Raw genomic sequence first — 23682 nt, forward strand, 5'->3', positions numbered from 1 at the left:
AGGCATGCGTTGTTACAACATGCGTTGTAACAACGTACATCCCTCTCAAACATAACAGGTTAAAGTTAAGAACTACATTTTTAAAAAGCTGTAGAAATTCATTGAAAATAAACAAAGGTTACAGGGAGGTTATAGTTAGGAAATAGAATTTAAAAACATGAAAATTCACTGAAAAAAACAAAGGTTACAGGGAAGTTATAGTTAGGCTCAGATTTCACACATACAAAATGATAGAAATTCTGTTGACATGGATAGTGACATCCCAAATGATGTTATCATCCACAGACAGAACCACTCCCACACCTACTCACATACCATACAACCTCTCATACACCCACTCACACTGCCACACAACCACTCACATACCCATTCACAATACCCATACAATTACTCACATACCCACTCACGTGGTCATACAGCCACTCACACAATCACTACCTCGTCCATGCAGCCACTCATGCACCCACTTTCTCACCAATGCAGCTACTCACACATCAAGTCATACAGACATACACATACTTACACACCCACTCATACACCCATACAGCCACTCACACACTGAGTCAGTCACCATACAGCTACTCACACACCTACTCACTCACCCATAGTCACTTATGCAGCCATTCACTTACTCATAAAGATACTAAGACATGCATTCACTCACCTATACAGTCACTGACACAAGCACACACTTACCAAAGCACACACTCACCCATACAGCCACTCTCAAATTCAGTCATTACTCACCCATAGAGTCACTCACACACCCACCCACTCACTCATCCATATACCATGTATGCAACCACTTACTGACCCATACAGCTACTCACACAACCCATGACTCACCTATACAGCCCCTTACATACCCACTCACTCACCCTTATACCACTGACACACCCACTCACTCACCACAAAGCCACATACAGTCACTCACTCATCCATACAGCCACTGACACAGCTACTCACTAACCTATACAGCCACTCAGATATCCACTCAAACACTAATACAGCCACTCACTCACCCATACAACTACTCACAACCCCAGAGAACAACTCAGGTACCTACTCACACATGGGTACACACAGTCACACAGTCATTCATATAGTATGTTACAAATAGTATCACTCATTAGTAGCACACAAAGCATACTTATTTAACTTTTATAGTATCTTAGTATAAATGTTTATCAATCAAACTTTTGGAAAACACTCACAATCACTGAATGAACTGTCAAACTGCATGTTGCAGGCATGCATGTGGGGATCTGGCACACTTGTCTATCTTTTATGGCACTGCCAAAAGCTCAACGTGTCTTTGGCAGAGTTATTGATGAAAATTATTTTGCCAACCAGACAGACATACCTACTCTTTTCCTTGAGGGGTAAACAAATAACATTTGCCCTTTGCGCAGCTATTCAAGTCAGTACAGCACGGTTGGAGAAAGAACGGTGACCAATCACTGGAGATTGGCTGTAAATTCTGTAGGACATGCAGTTAATATAAAATATATAATTGACATTGGCACATAAGCCACAGACTTAAGAGATACACTGTATGCCAAAGTGCGCCTGTTGACACTGAGGAAGGTGACATCCGAAAGTGAAACCCCTTTGTTTGCACATCTCTCATTAAACGAATGAATTCATCCCCATGAGTGGCAATTCCCTTTGTTGTTTGGGATACCCAACTGAGCTGTTATATTTACTGCGGGCTTACCCCCATGCTATCTGGCACCCGTACGAGAGTGCATGGAGAGAGGTGGTCGGAAGCATAGTATATATATATATATATATATATATATATATATATATATATATACACACATAGCTATAGTGTATCTTAAATTAAAGAAAGTGAGAATATTGGTTATTGGTCCTGTTACATACCCAAATAGGCACTGAAAAACTCAATAATATATTAAGTGAAGTGCTGATGCAAGTAGTCATCCATTTGAACAGTATCTGATGTATGTATGCAGTCTGTTATGTAGCCATTTGGACAATGAAATAGTCACTAACAAATCTAGTTACATACTGAGTCATTCAGTTGGAAATAGGTGAGTAAAAAGTTTATAAGTGGTAGATAGTGGTCAAGTAGATTTTAGTGATGCTTATTTAATGCTGAAGAATATGACGACATATTCACAAAATAAAGATCGACTTACTTTAAGTGGCTCAAGGGAAGTACGCTTGTTTGGGGGAGAAACGCCTATTTGTAGTCTTGGTGTCTTCTCGATAGGTACATTCATGTTATCACACATTTATGGATAAAGATGCGTGAAGTGCAATCACATTGCTGAAATGCATACCAGGGGTCAGAAGAGATTGGTTTGTCACCAGAAATTTTAGAGATGACTTGTTCTCACTACCTTAAAATGCTACAAATAATCCCACTAGAGTACTTACGGCTCAACCACAGATGTAACAAAGATTGAATCGGGCGGGGTGAGATAATTCCACACTGATTTAGAAATATGAGCAAATCACCTTCTTCCTGGTCTTGCCTAATATACTGAGGCTCACAGTCTAAAACCAAGGTCAGACTCAGACTAAGGCAGTCTATTTGACCAGTCACCAGAGCATGATTGTTTCTAATTACTTGAGTTACCTTCTTCCTGGGCTCACCCCAAATACATAGGGTTACAGTCAAGCTGTCACCAGAAGGTTCCAGAATAAGACAGAGGAGTGCAGCACCTCATATTCAGTGACAACCAGCAGTGCTCGAGGGCAGAATCTCTAAAAGTCCCCTCCTTACACTAGGCCAAGATCTATAAACATAATGATCCAAGTTAAACTCTGCAGAACTGTACACACCAGAAATCAAAGCCCTATCCTATTTTGTGGAAAACAATATGGAGATTGCAGCCAGGTCTAATAATTACTGCACTTCAAAGTGTGTGAAATAATGAATGTTATTGTTTATTAACGGACAGACATCTAGAGAGATTTGAGCATAGCACTCTAGCCCTGACAGTACAATAAGGGCTGTAGATCACTTTATCATCTAGGTACGCTGCATCACATACAAGTCAAAAACCATCTGCATCTCTACAGACCGAGCAGAGAAATTAGCTAGCTGAGGTAGACAGCATCACATCAGAAGCCAGTAGATCCACAAAACTGGAAAGAAAGAAAAACTGCACAAAAGAGAACTATATCTTTGCTCCCAGAATCTGTAACAACAGCCCCATCAACATTAGGCCTGCCCTATACTTTTTGCAATTTAGAAAGGAGTTGAAGACTAACCTGTATAGTGAAAACTACAGGCCTGGTAACGATGTTGGGAGGACGCGAGAATCGCCTGGCCATAGGCCGGCGTTTCCAACCGCACAATTTGGATACGACCGCACTAAGAGCAGTCAGAAACACCCATTTTTCAATTGTAGCTTGTGCGGCGGGCGGAAAAGGTCCACAGCACAAGCTGTCATTGAAAATCGATGTTTTTAAAACATTTCTGCACCAAATGGCAGGCACCATGCAGTGCCTGACACACTGTGCAGTGAGGGATGTTTAGGGGGGCACAACAGGTGCACACATCCGCCATAGCAGTGGGCCAGGGGTAAGGAGGCCCTGTTAGGGCCCACAAAGTCACTTTCCAACAGCCTTACCAGAAAGGCCGAAATTCACTCACTGACCCATACAGCTACTCACACAACCCATGACTCACCTATACAGCCTCTTACATAACCACTCACTCACCCTTATACCACTATCACACCCACTCACTCACCACAAAGCCACATACAGTCACTCACTCATCCAAACAGCCACTGACACAGCTACTCACTAACCTATACGACGCTCCGACGGGCTCCTTGATCCCGTTGCCAGCAGAGTGAAATTCCCCCATCGGTTTCCTTCTGACCACCTGCATTATAATACGGAGGTCGGAAGGAAACCAACCATGTCAGGCAGAAAGCCTCTGACTACGTATCGGAAGGTTTTTTCGCCCGACTTCATAATCGGGCCCTACATTGCTGCATGGTGGGAATCATCACATACAAACATTGTACTTCATCGTAAACAATACTGGGGTAGATGTATCAACATACCCCTTTGCGATTTCTAAATAGCGATTTTTAAGGAATCGCTATTTAGAAATCCCAAAATGGGATGTATGTAAAAAATCGCTATTTTTTAGCGATTTCTTAATCTTCCTTATTTGCGAATTCGCAATTAGCAAATTCGCAAATAAGGAATAATTTCTCATTCATTCCTATGGGCCAGGAGGTCCATAGGAATGATTGTGAAATTAATCTCAATTTGCGATTCGCAATTTGCAAATCGCAAATTGAGAATAATTTCAAGGGTGCAGGGGTGTCTCAAGGACACCCTGCTGCACCCCTGAAATGTACATATGTGTGTATATCGCGCACATACCTGCCCTATGGGCATGTGTGTGCGTCACATGCCACCTTCAAAAATGCCAAATTGTGCATTTTTAAAAAAAAATTGAAAATTAACATCAACTAAAAGTTGGTGGTAATTTGCGATTTCTTAACCAAAATTCGCAATTGAAAAATGCTACATACATAGCATTTAAGGAATGGCAAAATTGCGATTCCTTAAATGCTATGGCAAAATAAGGATTCGGAAATTTTTGCAATTCCTTAATTTGCGAATTTTTGATGCATGTCAAAACATGCAAATAGACCATTTGCGATTCGCAAAGGCCGAAATTCTGCGAATTTCGGCCTTTGCGATTCGCAAACGGCTTTATACATCTAGGCCACTGATTCTTAACTCAAGACTCATAACTCAAGATCCCATCCCTGGTTTTTTTAAATGCTTTTTTTATGCTTAGATTGATGATATTATCCTCTCTTATAATATATACATATCGCTCTCTTATCTTATTTAAATTTTCTATTGTATACTTTCGATTTTACTATATTTGTCATGATTTATTACCTTTTTACTTTCTAATGTGTTGACCTACAGATAGTGTCTTTTATCTAATGCAATGTTTATATAATTAGACGGTGTAATTAACATGCTACACATTTTCTTTTCCATAGTATATTGAAATGAGTTCATATAATGTATTATTTATTTCACATATGAACTAGTATACTGTTATATATTTTATATGCATTGTTTTTGAACATGAAATACTAATAAAAAAATTATAACACAAAAAAAAGATCCCATCCCTATTTAAGTACATATACATGCACCTCTGAACCTCTCTTCCTGACATACTCTCCTTAAGACATACACATACATATGATGTGGCTGGTGTCCGGCCTCCTCTCCCTTTGACATATTCACACACAGCCGCTGATACTTCCATTCGCTTAGCATAGTGGCACAATGTATATAGCGTTCCAATCATCACTGCGAGTATCAATTCTATGGATGTACTGTAACCCATAAGGTTCTGTCAACTGTAAATGTTTCTTGTACTTCTAGTCCATCTGTAAAGTGCCCGGAAGGCTCACGGGAAAACGTCTACATTTTACAAAACTTACGAAAATATACATAATTTAATGGCAAAACTCAGGCACTGGTAAAAATACTTACAAAGCAATTTGTGAAATAGTTTCATTTTCTGATATGGTGATTAAATGTATCATCATATCAATTTTACTTTAAAAAGTCCTCTGTTGCTGCGACCGTTTTACTTTTACAGTTTAATCAGGATGTTATTTTTGTATCCATGTGAGCGAGCAAGTCCTGCAGATGTAGTCTACACTGACAGTCAGCTCTTGACAGCTGTCAAGTGTAAAACAAGACAGGTCATCGAGCAGAAGAAGTTCCTGCATTTTTAGGCCCAATAATATGTATGTGACTTGTGGTCACCCAGCCTCATAAAGCCAAATTACAGTCCGAGAAACGATTAAATATTATATATCTTGCAGAACGCCGTATTTTAATTGCTCTTTATAGGTTTGCATTTTTCCCCCATAACACAACATCATTACATTTCTCGAGTCTATTTCCATACCACGCAATCCTCAATAATATTGATGCCATGGGTTGATAGCCAGTACAGAATACCCTTAATACCTTCTACACATAGTAAGACAATTTAGCTTGGACTCAAAATCTAAAGGAGCACACCAGGATTGAGACATTGTAAGTAGGTGTTAAAAAAATAAATAACCATAAATGCTAAACAATCAGGAACTGAAGCAGGCCGGGGAGATTGCTTTCAATGGAATCTGTTGTTCCTGTATACCACCTCAAGGATTTTAGTGCCCAGTGTGAGCCACCCAACAATCTCAGGCGGTTCTTGTCACCTCTGTGTATCTGCCACAGCCCATGCAGATTGTCTGGAAGTGTCAGGAATCCTTCAGTGCCTTTTCCAACTTCGGCGTGCCTCTGGTGAAGACAGAAGTAGTGACTCCTTTAAAAGCCTTGGACTTTGAGCGAGTCAGAACTTGAGCGCATCTGAAGCTTCAGAAAGGCTGTCATTTAGTGGGGACTAACCACCGTCTTTTGCTGTAAGACCTTACTCTGTGTACACTCCAAAGTACTTCATGCATTCTAAGACCGACATAAATTTGGCCTTAACAAAAAATCATGTCATCTGTTCTGTTCATCTACATGTCTAATTAAGGTATGCTCAGCTTAGAAAGTATTGTCAAAATGTACTAATCTGAATTCGAAATCTAGAGGGCACAATGTACATTTCTACACTTTTCATTATTCTCAGCTAGCCATACAATATAGTGATATGAGGTTAGATGTTGACAAGGGGAAACACGAATAGGATAGGTGAGAGAAACAGACACACTGGATATTGCCACTCTGACCTCTCATTATACAGGGTGCTGGAGTCTTCTTTGCAGGAGCGGATGTCTGCTGGTTCACAGTGGAATTCTAAAGACAATTTGATACTGTTAATACATATCTATGCATAGAGTCCTCGACCCTACCTTCCGAATATCTCTATATATCATACTCGCTGGATATTGATTGAACTCTGGTGTTTATAGACTGAAACGCAATTAGAACCTCAGTAAATTAAATATTTAAAGTTTATCATAATTTCACTCCCTTTCAAGATAAGGTAACTACCTTCTGTTGTACGAGCGAGCACACACTCTTCTTTCTACTGTATACTCTAGGTCGTTTCTTAACCCCTTTAGTGCTGATGACGGCTCCCGGTCGTCATCAGTTACGGGGGGCATGTGCTAATGACGGCTCCCCATGACCACGCCCGCGATTGGAATGTGCCGCACAGGCGCAGAATTCCGGTCGCAGCCAGGGGGTTAAACTGCAATGCAAATAAATATTCATAAGGATTATACAATTCATACTAATATCAATTAATTATATTTCTCTAAACATATATCATTTCAATACCTTAAATGCAATATGTACATCATGACAATGTCAACAGTCCTTTAAAGTGAAGAGTATCTTTCCCATTCTTAATGTAGTTTAATATCCAAAGTACAACACAAATATAGTTTATACGTCTTCAAGGTTTAAGTTTGATTACATTCCTGAGAATACTTCTCTGTATTCAGCTCTGATTTTCAAACAAGCTCCAAAAGAAAAAAACCACTGAGGTTTACACAAGGTCTGACAACAAGGTCCTGGCTATAGCAACACTGTGAGTTCAAAGTATTGCACTTGTACATTTGCTGAGTGCAGAAAGGTGAGTCAGCATCATAAATCCCAACCCTGTCTCCTTCTAAAGACCACTGTTTCTGTGGTAGAGCTCCTGGTTTGCCTCCATTCTTGGCATTACAAGTCACATAACAAAAGAGGAGCATGAAGATTAAAAGGCATATACCTCAATTGCTCATTAGGACTGAACACCTTTCAATTAACTAAAAACTGAAATTCCTTTCTAACAATTCTTGAATCAATCAATCAATCTAGTATTTGTACAGCACACTACTCACCTGTGAGGGTCTCAAGGCGCTAAGGGGGTGGGGGAAGCAGCTGCTGGTCGAATAGCCAGGTCTTGAGAAGTCTCCTGAAGGTTAGCAGGTCCTGGGTCTGCCGAAGGAGGATGGGGAAGGTGTTCCATGTCTTTGCAGCGACGTGACAGAATGATCTGCCGCCATTGGTCATTCGTCGGATGCGTGGGACGGTTGGCGAGGGCGAGGTTGGCGGAGCGAAGCTGGCGCTTCGGGTGCAGAAGGACAGCCGTTTGTAGAGGTATGCAGGTCCGGCGTTGTGGGGTGCTTTGTGTGCGTGAGTGAGGAGTTTGAAGGTGATCCTCTTGTTGATCTGGAGCCAGTGCAGGTCTCTTAGGTGGGTGGTGATGTGGCCGTGGCGAGGGAGTCCGAGGATGAGGCGTGCGGAGGCGTTCTGTATTCGTTGGAGTCTCTTCTGGAGTGTGGTCATGGTTCCTGCATAGAGGGCCTTGCATCTAGACTTTTATCTTCCTTAAATTCTTTTGCAACAGTCACCTGAATTGGCACAGGATTTAGAGCAATACGTGGGATTCAAAATCTGCTCAATAGAAAATTGACATACACATTTTGGTTGGATCTTAGAATTATTTTTCAATGTAATGGTTTTTCAATGTAAATGTTTAGTGAGTAACCAAGCTTTCTCATCCACAATATATTTGGTTGCTCGAGTTCTTTTACAAACACCATAGAGTTCATATAATTCTGCTAAAAAATATATACGTTCTTGTTGAAAGAATTAATATTTTAAATATTGTGCAACACATTCGTTTATTCCCACAGCCCACCCATGTGTGGGGTGATAACTAGAAGTAAGGTATCTACTAATGATTTGCATCTGTAAATGTTCAGTGAATACATAACTATAATATCTCACTCATAACATATTCAGTTTCTGGAGTTCTTTTAGGTTCAGCATGTAATATAATTTGCAAAAAACTTTACCTTCTTCCAATGTTTCCTGAGCTGAGTTTTTAACTTTTCTCTAAAGGTTCTTGTACCAAAGGAACTGACGTAGATGAAAAGCCCTAATGGTAATATTCTACAATGATGTCCATTACGGCAAAAACGAAATGCCATCCCAGTGTCTGAATGTTCATTATTGATGTATGTTGGCTCTGCTAAACGTAATGTCTTAGACTCGGCTAAACATAATGTCTTATTCCAATCCTCTTCTTTTTGCAAGGCGTGATATCTTAAATATTGTTCAGCACATTGATTCAATCTCTCATTCCACCCAGTCTGGAGTGATATATACTAGACAGTTGGACTTCCATATCTTATTTCTTACAAGAGGCAGAAAAAAATGCTGAAGTAAATTTTCCCCCTCATCAGTAATTAAGACACATGAAATACCATTTCATTTAGTTGGTTTATGTTTTGTACAAATGTTTTTGCTACTCTCTTGAAGTGAGAGCACTCCTTGTAGTAAGATGAAACGATACATTTTTGTTAAATGATCTACAACCACCAAAACTACAGTACAGTTTTGACTTTTATGTAACTCTGCTATAAAATCCCTAGACACAGTATGCCAAGATTTGGGTGGAACAGGTAAGGGTTTTAAAGGACACACAGGTCTAATATAAGAAATATTTGAGCACCACATCTGTACATTTTGCTTCATATCTACGACTAGACTCCCCTAGCAAACCATCTCCAACTGGTGCTAATATGTTAGCTATTCCATGATAATTAATGTACAGATTTAAGGCAACAAATATATGGACCATGATTAATGCTAATATATAAACGATAATGGTCGAACCGTGAACCCTGTGGTCCGCAATCAGGCACCCTGGCTGCTGCGCCACACCTCTTCGAACAGTGTATTGCCCTTTCTTGATAATATGGCCCTGTGTTCGATAACACTTCACTATTTCCTTATAATATGGCTGGGTAAACAAGCGTGGCACGAAAATATATGAGAAACTGTGTTCGATAGTATGGCCGGGTAAACAAATGTGGCACAGCTAATAAAGAGACGTAAAAATGTCAAAGTGGCCACATTTATTGAAATGAAAGATGTGTTATGTTTATAAGAGTTAACACGAAGCCAGCGGAAGCTGAATAAAACCAAGCAGGGTTCTCACAGAGGCTGTGCATTTTAAATAAAGCAAGGTGCTGGTGAAAGTTATGCAGACTTAATCTAAATTGTCTCAAGCGCGTACTTACTATTTAGCCGATAACGGAGCCTCCGGATTCCATGATACCCAGCAATTTTAGACTCAAGAAGCCAACTCATAGCCTGCTGTCTGAGCTGTCTTTGCAGGAATTATGGCAGGTTCATAGTCTTTCTTTGATACAGTCATACCTTCTTCTCCTCCAAATAGTCCTATTTTTTAATCCAAGCTTTTTTATCTGTAAACTGTATTTATGCATGAACTTTTATCAAGAATTACCCAATAATTAAAGCTATAGAATGACCAAAAGTTTGTATGGCAAAATTGATGGATCATTCTGTGGGTTATTCTCATTGCCATATTGATCCTGCCAAGACAAGGCATTTGTTTTATTGTTATTAGGACCTGGTTTGTTATTAAATCCAATGTCAATCTAAGTTATGAAATTTAGTTAGTGCTCTAGTCGATTTAAAAAACGGTGTATTTCTAAGATCCATACAAACATCTAGAGTATATTTGGCTTCCAACAAATATTGCCTCCACTCTTCAAACACAGTAGAGGGATTATTAGTCATTTTTATTGTTCTAATGAATTTATGATTACTCTGCTGATGATTAAACTATCATATTGTAAATTGCCATTTCTGACGCCATATCACTTCATGGCCAACTCTTCCCTTCGCTTATGGGTGATTCTGTGACTTAAGCTATGTTTAACCCACACAGTGGTTGAACAGTACATTGTGCGCAAACGGGGAACATCCAGAACAACGCATGCATTACGTTGCATGCGTTTACGTGGCAAGGGTTACAACGCAAGCGATGTTATGATGCGGACCATTACATCGCGTACCATTACATCGCATGCGCATTTAAAACGCATACGTGTAATGGGCCGGAGCTAACAGCAGCTTTTTAAGTAAGTCCCACGACCATTTTTCAGTCAGCCTTCTTCAGTAATTTGTAAGCACTAGCCCCCACTGGTAACAACATCATTTCTGACTTGTTTGCAGTGAGGATCTTCGTCGCGCTGTTCCCGTAAATAATAGCTTCGGCGTTTTGCAAATACCCGACAAGGTAGGAAGTTTTCCATTCACGTCTTAAAGCCCGTGGACATCAATACAGCGTGCATTTTACATCACGCCCGTTCTTTTACAGGACGACTATTTTTCCAGAGCTTGAGACCAAAGGGTAGCCACGTCTTGGGCAGAACTGAATTCGGCATCCTCCTCCCCACGCCCAATACAATAAGGTACGCTAACAGACATACTGGCACACACTAATGAACAACATAGTCCATACAAGTGAAACTACAGCGGTTTCTTACTTTTTTTTTCGCTTCCAGGATACTATTGGGCGTCTGCGAAGACATTTTTCGACTTTTGTGGCCTGTGAAGTCTTTAAGAGGTAAAATCTGGTTAGGGTGACAGAAGTCTGAGTATAAAAGAAGAACCCTCACAGGTTGACTCGTATTGATACCACTGTTCTTTATTATTATTGTTTACAGTGACAGCGATCCCCAGTCCGTGTCCTGAGGAGAACCCGAAAATAACAAAGGGTTCGAAACGCGTTGACTTTCCGCCTGAGATAGAACAAAGGGAGGGGCTAATCAGGGGCAAAAGAATGCACTATAACTGCATAATTGATCCTGCCTATTCCTCCTGAATTAGACCCCCTTACAAATATAATTACAAATCTCAGGCTGGTTCAGACAAGTAGGCTGTTACAACAAATCCAATGTCCGCTTGTCTTTATGTGTATATAATGGACTGGTGCCTCACAACTAAGTAATTTGAGGCATTGCAGAGTTGTCTTTGTGATTTTGCACAGTTATTGGTTGTATATGTTTTTCTCAAGTTTTTTTCTCAAATTTGTGTATCATTTTCAATGTATGTTATTGTCAATGAATGTGTTCTTTTGATGACATATGATGAATTTCACGGAAAACAGTTTTTCATAAATACAAAAATTAATTTAATCAAATTGTTGTGCAACCTAGTAATTTATTGACTAGGGGGCAGTACTAGTAATCGAACCTCTCTGGCCATTTGCTTTCGTTTACTTCATTGTAGAGGTCCAGGCCAGTCAGTGACAGGACCCAAGCCTCCTTTTGTCCCCCTGTTAGCAGGAATTATGGCAGGTTCATAGTCTTTCTTTGATACAGTCATACCTTCTTCTCCTCCCAATCGTCCTATTTTTTAATCCAAGCTTTTTTATCTGTAAACTGTATTTATGCATGAACTTTTATCAAGAATTACCCAATAATTAAAGCTATAGAATGACCAAAAGTTTGTATGGCTCATTCTTTGGGTTATTCTCATTGCCATATTGATCCTGCCAAGACAAGGCATTTGTTTTATTGTTATTAGGACCTGGTTTGTTATTAAATCCAATGTCAATCTAAGTTGTGAAATTTAGTTAGTGCTCTAGTCGATTTCAAAAACTGTGTATTTCTAAGATCCATACAAACATCTAGAGTATATTTGGCTTCCAACAAATATTGCCTCCACTCTTCAAACACAGTAGAGGGATTATTAGTCATTGTTATTGTTCTAATGAATTTATGATTACTCTGCTGATGATTAAACTATCATATTGTAAATTGCCATTTCTGACGCCATATCACTTCATGGCCAACTCTTCCCTTCGCTTATGGGTGATTCTGTAACTTAAGCTATTTTTAACCCACACAGTGGTTGAACATTGTGCGCAAACGGGGAACATCCAGAACAACGCATGCATTACGTCGCATGCGTTTACGTGGCAAGGGTTACAACGCAAGCGATGTTATGATGCGGACCATTACATTGCGTACCATTACATCGCATGCGCATTTAAAACGCATACGTGTAATGGGCCGGAGGTTGGCTGCACGGACGAACACCGGGAAAGAGGCGGAGGACCACCGGGACGACATGAGGAGAGAGAGGTAAGGGGGATTATGCTTAGAGTGTAGTGCTTAGGGTTTAGGGCAGTGTTGAGAATTGTGCTTAGAGTGTAGTTTTTAGGGCAGTATCTGGGGTATGTGCTTAGAGTGTACTGTTTAAGGTTTAGGGCAGTGTCTGGTAGTCGTAGTGTAGGGCAGTGTGTTAGGATTTAGGGTTTAGAGTAGTGTCAGGGGGTCTTACTGTACGGTAGTGTATTAGGGTTTAGGGCTTAGGGTTTAGGATTTAGGGAAGTGTAGGGTACTGTTTTAGGGTCGGGTCAGGGGTCTTAGTCTAAGGTAGTAATTAGGGCTTAGGGTTTAGGGAAGTGTATTGTTTTGTACTGTATGATAGTGTTGTGAAGTGTATGTTATATAGGGTAGTGTATTAGTTTGGGGGTTATTTCGGGGGAAAAATTGTGATGTTAAAGCATGCGGGGTGTTTGTGTGCGTTGTAAATGTCTTTTGCACGCATTTCAATGGGGAAGCGAAGTAATGGTTTGCGTTGTGAAGGGTTGCATTGTGAATGTGCATGCGATGTAAAGACTGCGATGTTAAGGTATGCGATGTAAACGTTTGTGATGTAGCATCATACATCCGCGCAAACTGGTGAGTCCACAATCTTCCTCCTGCAACACTGGTATTCATTGAGTATTCATGAGTATTTTCTTCTTAATGTTTGAACACTAGAAGACCAGTAATAAGGCTGTAGGTTAACTCAGAGATATAATACTCTTTATTGCACACACAACGTGTGCTGAGTGTACTCCTTTGTACGTACAGCACGTCATATTTTACTGATTCTATTATCAAGTACTGAGTACTGAGTACACAGGAGATTTGAGCCCAAACTTGGACACAGATTTCACCCATACTTTGAACATTGTCCTTACAAGTGTGAGTGCACCTAATTTGCAGATTGGAAAGCATTTTCATGACTTTGACCCTTGTTATCACAGTTGTGTGCATTCTCACTCAAACCGTTGTAGAATATTAAAGTGCAACTGTATGACTGATCTTCCTTAATTATGTGTGTCTGTGTGACTGAATGTAGAATGCACACTCTTCACAACGTTCACACAGCAGGTGTCTTCAATCAGAGACGAAAGGCCCCTCTATTGGAACCAGCAGTGTCTGGTTGGCAGAAGGGATGCCCCTAGCCAAGCAGAACCACTGCTCCCGTCAAGGGCAGGTGATCACACTCGCTGTATAACCCATGTATTACTCTCGAGTAGCTTGGCACTGAGCAGTCAGGCCTACTACAGAATCAGTGTGTAAATCAAAGGCTCAGCAGCCACTAGCACTAAATATACTCATTGTCACAAAAGAGACTTCACACAGGATGTATTTTAAAATGTTTATATTCAACTCACATATTCAGTCATTACAACATGATGAAAATATACTTCTGGGCATAAAACACGCTTGGAAATATTACTAGCAATGCTGGACCCACTTGTATTTTTATAATGTCAATAGTGTTCACAATGTGGGCAATTACTAATCTAACCCCCCACTTCCCCAATTCCCCAATTGAGCGAGCGCACCCATATGAGGTGCATGATATCAAAATTATGTGTATACACAAAAAAAGAACACTTTTTAGCAGCACTACGAGCACTACGAGCAGGGCCATGCGGTAAAACACAATGTCGAAAGGTATTGTGCTTTTGGCAACAATCAGCGTATAATGCAACACCGCCTGCCAGTGTTGTGAATCTCAGGCAGTCCATACATGAGCACTCACATACACTCAGTCTGCACCACTACACGGTGCAACAGATATCAGCCAGTCCGTAAGGCACACTCTGCACATACGTACTCAGCACTCTAATGCAGTGGCACTGGTACCCAGCAGGTCAATGGTTCACCCTCTGCAAATTCCGTGGCCCACGCCTCCCTCCATCCTCTAGTTCACCTTGATTGTCCTATAACCCCAGATGGAAGATAACCAACCTCACTGCCCGGATACTGGGCTGCACGCAGCCGAAGTCACACTTAGTCTGGGTCCTCGGGAAGCAGGTGGGAATTTGTAGCATTTTTAATTAGGAGGTAGACGTAAATAAGGGAGAGGTTAGCAGCCACTCTGGAAGTTCGCCCACAGGTCTCAAAACAAAAAGAAGTTATGCAGTCTCTTGACCCACTACCAAACTGTCTTGGAAGCATTTCTTCAACCCAGTCAATATCTCTCTACCTACTACCGGGTGCCAAGATGTCTTCAGGAGGGCCAGGTGTGGAGAAGGCAGTTGGTCCGTCGCACTGAGGGTCAACAACGGAACAACCGATGAATGGGGAGTAACACAGGGGAGCCTCTCGATAGCATGAGGCACCATGATTGGTACACGATGATCTGGGTCATGCCCAGGAAATCTAGGCACAATGTGTGGTGCGCGTAGGGATGAGCTGCACCAGGCACTTCAGATTTCAAACATAGTGAGTTGCAAATTCCGCACATCAGTGGAAATGAGGCACAGTTGAGTTGGGTTGTATCAGGCACCTCAGGTCGCACACACAGCAGAGTTGTACTCCCATACCTGACTGTAAATGAGGCATATGGTCCGATGCCCGATGATACAGGTTGCATCAGTCCAGTCCAGTCACGCAGGTAGAATGAGGCACTACTACGAGTACACCCCCACCTCTGAGGGTCGCACTTTGTGACTCAGACACCGCACATAGTGAGCATGCAGTTAGCATGTCACATGAGAAAAATGCGGCATGATCGATGAAATAGGCCAGTGAATACACTCACCACCACTAGACGCTTATAAGTCTCGGGTCCCCACAAAAAGATTTCTGGGCTCTGCACTAGACAATCCAGTCTCCAGACTCCAGTTTTAGTTTCACGCTTGAACCACGCTACCAGTTGAGATTTAATAGCTGAGTTGGGCACTTGAAAGGGCACCGCTCTCCAGTTGTCACAGGTAGATGGTGTGTGTTGCCTGCAGGAGATCTCTAAGAGAGCGGGAGGCCCACGGTCGGGCCTTGGAGAGCACCCTTCAGGTGCCACACTTCCGCAGGTCCTCTGCCTAGGTCAGCCTCTATTCAGACAGTTATCCTCCAGGTGCACAACAGAGTCCTCTTAAAATGGGCACCTGTTGCTGAAGGGTGGAACCTGTAGTTATTCTGTTGTGTGTCTTTGAAGTTTGGGTGGTCTAGGGGATTTTCCCTTTGAACCACAGATGTCTCCCCTAAATTGCAGGCCTTACTGCTATGGGGCCTTTGAATGTAGATCTTAATCTTTAGAGGGGCCATGACCTGGGCCCTAGATAAGCTAAGTATCACAACCTCTACCTACTATCTATCCAATTTTGCCCTCAAATGGAAGAGGTCTGCTGTTTCCATGGTATGCACGTGATTTAAGGTTGTCAATTGGGTAATGCACAGATGGGCTCCCCCAACCACTGGGGTACACAGCAGCTAGACACCATGGTCCCTGAGACTCTTAGAGCATAGAAATGTGCATATTATATGAGTAGCATTTCTAAGCGAGATATGCCAAAACCCCCTTTACCAATGAAAAGGGTTTGGCACAGCAAATCCATTGATTTGAAACATCATGAGGCTGCTCCACTACAATCTACTGTTGCAGTCCGAAGTTATGTCAACTAATTCCCCATGTTAACTTATAGGAAGAGCAGGTCTCAGAGCTAGGGAAAACACACATATGAATCCCTCACTACCTGGGTGTCTGTGTGCTAGTGTGCACACTGACCTGCGATCACAGGAGGGACACATAGTTTTCAGCATCAGTGGTGCAAATGTGCCTGCCCAACTCTGCACAGCAGACTGGTCACAGGTTTAACTAATATGAGTGTCTGTCCACATGCACAAGCCTGCGTTGTCAGATGGCCCACGCAATGGCGGGCACTATAGGTGCGGGTGTGCACTCACAACGGCCTACAATGGCTAGCTGTTCATGAGATTACTCGTGATAGATGCCAGTGCACACCCACCAGTCTGCAATGGCAGATTGGCACATTTTTTAGAACATGGAATCAGCGCCGCTTTATAATAATAATAATCCACATTTGTAAAGCGCACAATCACCCGTAAGGGTCTCTAGGCGCTGGGGGCCGTCGGGAAGATTAAGCAAGCTATTGCCCAGAGTCACATGGTGCTAGGCTAACCTGCCACCGGAGCCGGAGATCGAACCCTGATCCCCAGATTCCAGCGTCAGTCGCCCTGGCCGCGGCGCCACACCTCTCCCACTAAAGGATAGGTTGAAGGTCCCATGCCTCCATGCACCCTGTAAACAGGTACACCAAATACCCTTGGTGGGTACAGCAAAGGCTAGTAGTGGGATGTAGCACAATGAATGTGCCACCCACCGGATAGCCGTCAACCCTATATCGGGTCTGCCATGACAGGCCTGTGGGTCGCTATTACGCCCCTGCCTAGGTTGGCATCACATACGCTTCAGTCAACCATGAGTTGAGAGAAAAGGATGACGAACGGATACATCCGTCGTTCTGGCGATCTGTGTGGAGAGCCAACGGGGGAAGAACCGTGGTGTCTCTCTTCCGAGATGAACACGGAAGAGAAACACCACGGTTCTACCCCTGTACGACGGATGTACCAGTTCGTCGTCCTTTTCTTTGATACTTCCCCTTGCTACACTGCATAATTGACCCGTTTATGCCGGGTTGGAAATATCACCGGCTACAAAAACTGTTATACTTTATACCACCATCAGCCCTGAAGAGTCACGAGCTAAATGCTCGCTTGACGAAACACGTGTTGGCTGGTTGTTTTTGTCTTGATGTCACCCCTCCAGAATGGGAGGCTTAATACATTTCTTTTTAAAGAAATTATGAGTCCATCTTGTTTCATTGATTATTACTTTGCTTATTTTACTTTTGAAAACATTTAAAAGACTGACTTATCTTTACGTGTGCACAGGACTTCTTTGTATTTGACTCATATTTACTTTACCGAAAACCAGTGCAGCCTACCACATTCGGTGTTTATTCTTCCTTGTTGGCATCATTTTGGTAATCTGTGCTGTTGTATAGTAAAGTGGGTACTCCAAACTTTTTCTTTCTTTCAGGATATTCTTGTCGCACTGGTGTATACCAACAGCAAAAACTGCATTGGTATCTCTCGGGCCACCTAACAAAGTCAGCCCTGTTGGTGTATACTCTAGTAATGAAGGCTGGGCATGGTAACTCGCTACAATGATGTGACAAATCTTGTGACCTCTTGTCTGTTCTCTCCATATGATAAATGTACAACAGTTTTTTGTTATTTTTGGGTTATTATTTTAGTTTATTGTTATTTTTTTCCCAACCCCTTCCCATGTGATAATGGGCTTGCCACTTTCTTGTCCAATAAGTGATGGTCTGCTCATTGTAGGGGACCTAATATCCTCTGTGGCCATGCAGAAAGAAGAGTCACATTCATGACATCTGAGGAATCTGGCACTCAGTGTGGTAAATACCTTCCATGCGTCTGTACTGTGCACTTCATGGAACATAATTTCATGTTTTATGCAACGCACACAGCTGTCATCCTGGCTAAGGTCTGTTCTTTATAAATACCTCCAATGAAATAATATGAATGAAATGAAATACCACCAAGAAACCCTGGGGCATATTACCAAGGACTGGTGTTAAAATGATCGCCGTTTTATCGGCAGGAAACTGCCGATAAAACGGTGATAATGGGCTTGATAATACGCCCTTGTTAATTGCCATAGAAGCCCATGTTCTGATGTTAACATGGGCTTCTATGGGGATTAACAAGGGTGTATTATCAAGCCCATTATCAACGTTTTATTGGCAGTTTCCTGCCGATAAAACGGCGATAATTTTAACACCGGTCCTTGATAATATGCCCCCCTATTTGTTGATAATTACCATAGCCTTACATCCATTGTTAAAACCAACTACATCTTCTACTCTAAACGCCCCTCTAAATGGAAAAGTATCTTCCTCCGCCACTTACCCATAAAGAAATCTATCAAAATCCCATATGGCCTGAAGCTATCCACCACTTCATCCCCCACTTTCGCTGGAGAAATTGACATCTCCATCATCAAATCAGGAAATATTCTCATTCAAGCCTCAGAAAACCACCTCACCATCTTCGAACACCACTTCAACCACCTATACGATCTACTATCCTCACCTACTCATTCTTCCTCAGCCGTGCAAACACATGAAGTCCTCACAATGTCCCTGCTTCTGACTCCAGCCCCACCTCCCCCTAAATCCTCTGATGTCTTCGGTCTCCCAATCCCAGTGCTTGCATCCCACCGCCACCACTACATCCGCTCCCTCGCTTGACTCTTTACCATATAATCTAGCCAACCAAACCCTCTTGCCCCTTCCCTCACTGACCCCCACCCTTTCCACCCCCTCTGACGCTCTCTCGCCCATCACCAATCTCTTCCCCCTTACCCCTCTTTCCTCCTTTCCCCTGCTGCCTGATCCCTCCACTCCTTTCCCCGCCACCCTCTCCACACCTTCTGACACCCTCACACCCAACCCCAACCTCACCCCTCTTACCCCTCTTTCCTCCTCTTCCCCTCCGTCTTTTGCCCCTACTCCGTCCCTCCAACACACTGAATCCCCTCACTACATCTCCCTTACCGCTCCACGATGTACTCCTATTCCACCCTATCTTATCGATCCTCGACCACAAATATACGAGTGCGCCTCTCTTCCCCAGCCACTCTCCCCCTTGTCCTCTCATAGCATCCATCCGACCTCTGGGTTAGTGGGCACTCACTCAACTAGCCTTCATCAGGTCAGAATCGGGAACTCCCCTCTCGTACCGCCGCCTGGGTTCCCTCCTCGCCCACCGCCTATCCCTCTCTCGCTGGATAATTTGTAACAAGCCCCGATCCCCACAGACCCCCTTTCCTCCTTACTGTCCTCCTTTTTAACTCAATCGCTTCTTAATATTAAACTCCTCCTCGCTATCTTGTCATTGGAACTCTCATCCCTCAGGAAAGACTTGATCACCCTCTCTGTTAATAAACCTGCCAACCACCCCACCTCATTCGACGACGTTCTTGCCAACATTTCTCAGCCGCCTCAAAAAGGCACCTCTCCTCATGATATCCTCCACGATGGACTCCCCCGTAACTGCCTTCTCAATCCCCCTCTTACGCCTACTCACTCTTCCTCCCTTGACCCAGGGGTCCTAAATAATTCCTTCCCCCAACCCTTTGACTGGTGAATCTCACTTGCCTCTTCCTACTTTTCCGTCTGCCCCTGGGATAAACCTCATCTCTATCGCCGCTTTCTTGCCCAGGCCCCCTCCACCACCTTCTGCGACTATGGATCCTCCTATTCCTCACTCCACTATCCCTGTGATCCTGGGGATAAGCCGCACCCCATCTCCCCTCGCTCGCCAAGGCCTCCCCCGCAACTCACCACTGTCCACTCGGAAACTACTCCAGCTATCAATTCCAAACCCCTTAACTGCATGCTCATCAACTATCGATTGGCTGCACGTCATGCAACTGAAATCTCGGACAGTATCCTCAGTGAGGCCATTGACATTGCCTTTCTTACAGAAACCTGGCTCAAGGCTCACTCCTCATCTATTCTTGACATGCTCTCCCCCCTGGTTACTCTATTCTCAGAAAAGATAGACCTGACAAAATAGGGGGGGTCTAGCCATCCTTTATAAAGAGGACCTCTCACTCGCACTTGTCAAGAACTCCGATCAAACCACTTTCGAATACCTGGTAACTGAACTTATAGTTCAGGGGGCCCCCTATTCGGATACATAATTTTTATCATCCCCCTGGTGACCCTATGTCTTTTGTAGATGAACTGTCTGACCTACTTTCCCAAGCCTCGATCTCCTACTCCAATAGCATTTTCCTCAGAGACTTCAATATTCACTGGAACAATAATAACGACCCCTCGGTTTTAACCCTCAATGACCTCCTTGACGTTACTGACTTGATCCAACTTTGCCATTCTCCAACGCATGACAAAGGAGCTACGCTAGACGCCATCATCACTAGCAAAGATTTAGCTTCCCTCTCGCACATTATCCCCATTGATTGGTCAGACCATCATCTCATCCTCTTCACGATCAACAGCTTTACTCCACCCCCTCCCCCCAAAAACCTTAAACCTAAGAAATTAACCAGAAACCTTCACCTTATTCCTCCAGGCGAACTAGAGTCTAAACATAAAGCTAAACTTCAACTTCCTCCTCCCTCACAAAATGCTAACGATCTTACTGAACACTACAACAAAACAATCATCGAGGTCCTTGACCAAATTGCACCAGCCAAATTAAAACCGCAAAAAAAATCGTCCCTTCCAAATCCTGGTTTAATGCTGAAATCAATAATGAGAGACGTGCACTTAGAATGTCCGAGCGCTCCTGGATATAACACCCCTCTCCCTCTAACCTCGCCCTCCTCAGATCCGCTAGAAATAATTACAAAAAACACATCCTCAATGAAAAGGCCTCCTTCTTCCGCGCTCAACTTGATCGAGCCAAGAATAGACCCAGGGAATTATTCAACATTTTTAAAAAACAATCTGCTTCTGCCACCCCCAAGTTGATCTCTACTACTGAAAATTGTGAAGAAATTGCTAATTTCTTTTCTGAAAAAATAGCCAAGATTGACGCATCCTTTGCTTTAACTCCCCTCCCCCCCGCAATGTGTCTCTCCCCTCCTTGTCCTCCCACCCTTGCCACCTTTCTCTCCTTCTCCCCCTCTAGATCCTTTTCTCCCTACTGATCCTGCTCATCTCCCGCTCACGGTCTCCCCCAGGATCTCTTCCCCCAGCACACAGCCTAAAAACAATTTATCCTGGCTTCATTTTAGTCTAGTTACCGAGCTCGAAGTACTCAACATCATCTCCAAGCTCAAACCCTCCTCTCATACCTGGACCCACTCCCCGCCAACATCGTCCAAGACTTAAAGCATATCATTACTCCTTATTGGACTACCATCATTAACTCCTCTTTGGCTACGGGTTGTGTCCCTTTTTCCCTCCAGCTGGGCCAAATCTCACCCATCCTCAAAAAATGCTACAGCTGACCCTAACGACCTTAACAATCTACGCCCCATCTCTACTCTACCGCTTCTTTCCAAAGCCCTCGAAAAATGTGTCCTGCTTCAACTAGACAAACACCTTGACTCATTTTGCCTTCTGGATGCATTACACTCAGGCTTCCGAAGGGTTGTAGCACTGAAACTGCAATGCTCAACATTGTTGATGACATCCATCACTCCCTCGATAAGGGTGAGGCTTCCCTTCTCATCCTTCTTGACCTTTCTGCAGCCTTCGATACTGTCAACCACTCTACCCTACTCAATACCCTCAAAGTTTTGTTTGGCCTCAATGGTCCTGTTCTTGAATGGTTCACTTCCTTCTTCCAACACAGATCCCAACAAATCAAAATCAGCAGCTGCCTCTCCAAGCCCATGCCTGTCTACCTGGTTGTTCCTCAGGGGTCTATTCTCGCTCCTTCTCTATTTACCCTCTTCGTGGAGCCCCTCACCCTCATCCTAAAGAAAGCAGGTATTAATTACCACCTCTATGCAGACGACACCCAACTTTACTGTAAAATTAAATCCCATTTAGACATTCTGCACTTCAATGACACCCTGACTAAGATCCAACAATGGTTCCATCAAAATCACTTGAAACTCAACCCTAAAAAACTGAAGTCATTCTCTTTGCCCCTAAAAATAACAGGCTCCCCATACAACACTGGCTCTCTGACCTTAACGCTCTCAACTGCTCCCTTTCCACCTCTAGCTCTGTCAAATCTCTCGGAATCAGCATTGACCAAAACATCAGCCTTTCCCCACACATAAAAAACGCTGCCAAAGGAGCTCTCTTTTCTCTTCTACACCTCATAAAAATCAAACCCTTCATCCCTGTCGATGACTTTAAATCTGTTGTTCAATCATTAGTACTCTCCAGATTAGACTATGGAAACGCTCTGCTTTTAGGCACACCTAAAGTCCACCTAGCCCCAATCAAGTCAGTCCTTAACCTTGCGGCCAGGCTTATCTCTGATTCTAAGAGGCGGGAACACGTCTCTCACATCCTCAAAGATCTAAAATGGCTTCCCTAGGATGACAGATCTATCTACAAAAACGCCTGCATTACGCATAAAGCCTTGCATCCTCAAAATCCCACGGTATCTCTCCCAAAAACTTCACAAAGCTGGCTGCTCAAGAGAATTGAGAAGCACCAATGCCCTCATGATGGTCCCTCCCTTGGTTAAAAAGAAATCCATCCAAACATGTTCTTTCTCCTGTAATGCACCCATTATCTGGAACTCTCTCCGCAAAGATCTACGTTGCAACCCCTAATACTTCAACTTCAAAAAAGATCTCAAACTGCACCTTCTCCTCAAATATTGGGGTCCTTAATCCTGCTACTTCCCAGGTTGTTTTATAACCTGTCCCATAAGTTACTTTGCTCCTCTCTGCTTTTTACCTGACCTGCCACCCCTGCTTATCTCCCCAATCCTACCTCTATCCTCCTTCCTCCTGTTCACTTTTACTCACCTCATTCCCCCTCAGTTATCTTCTCGCCTTTCTCCCTTTCTAGCCCCACCTTATCCCCATTCCTTCCCCCCTCTATTCTGGCCTATCACACTTACACAGTCATCCAATTCCCAGTTTGGTTCTTAATGTTACTGCCTATTTCTTTGATTTTATATTTATTGTCCTTGACTTTTTGCTCTCATATTTTGCCTTTCCTTTTTGTTCAAACTTATTATTGTATTATTCGATCTTGTCCTTCTCCTGTAAAGCGCTCTGATA

This window comes from Lissotriton helveticus, chromosome 3_1 (genome assembly GCF_964261635.1).
Source record: "Lissotriton helveticus chromosome 3_1, aLisHel1.1, whole genome shotgun sequence".
NCBI lineage: Eukaryota > Metazoa > Chordata > Amphibia > Caudata > Salamandridae > Lissotriton > Lissotriton helveticus.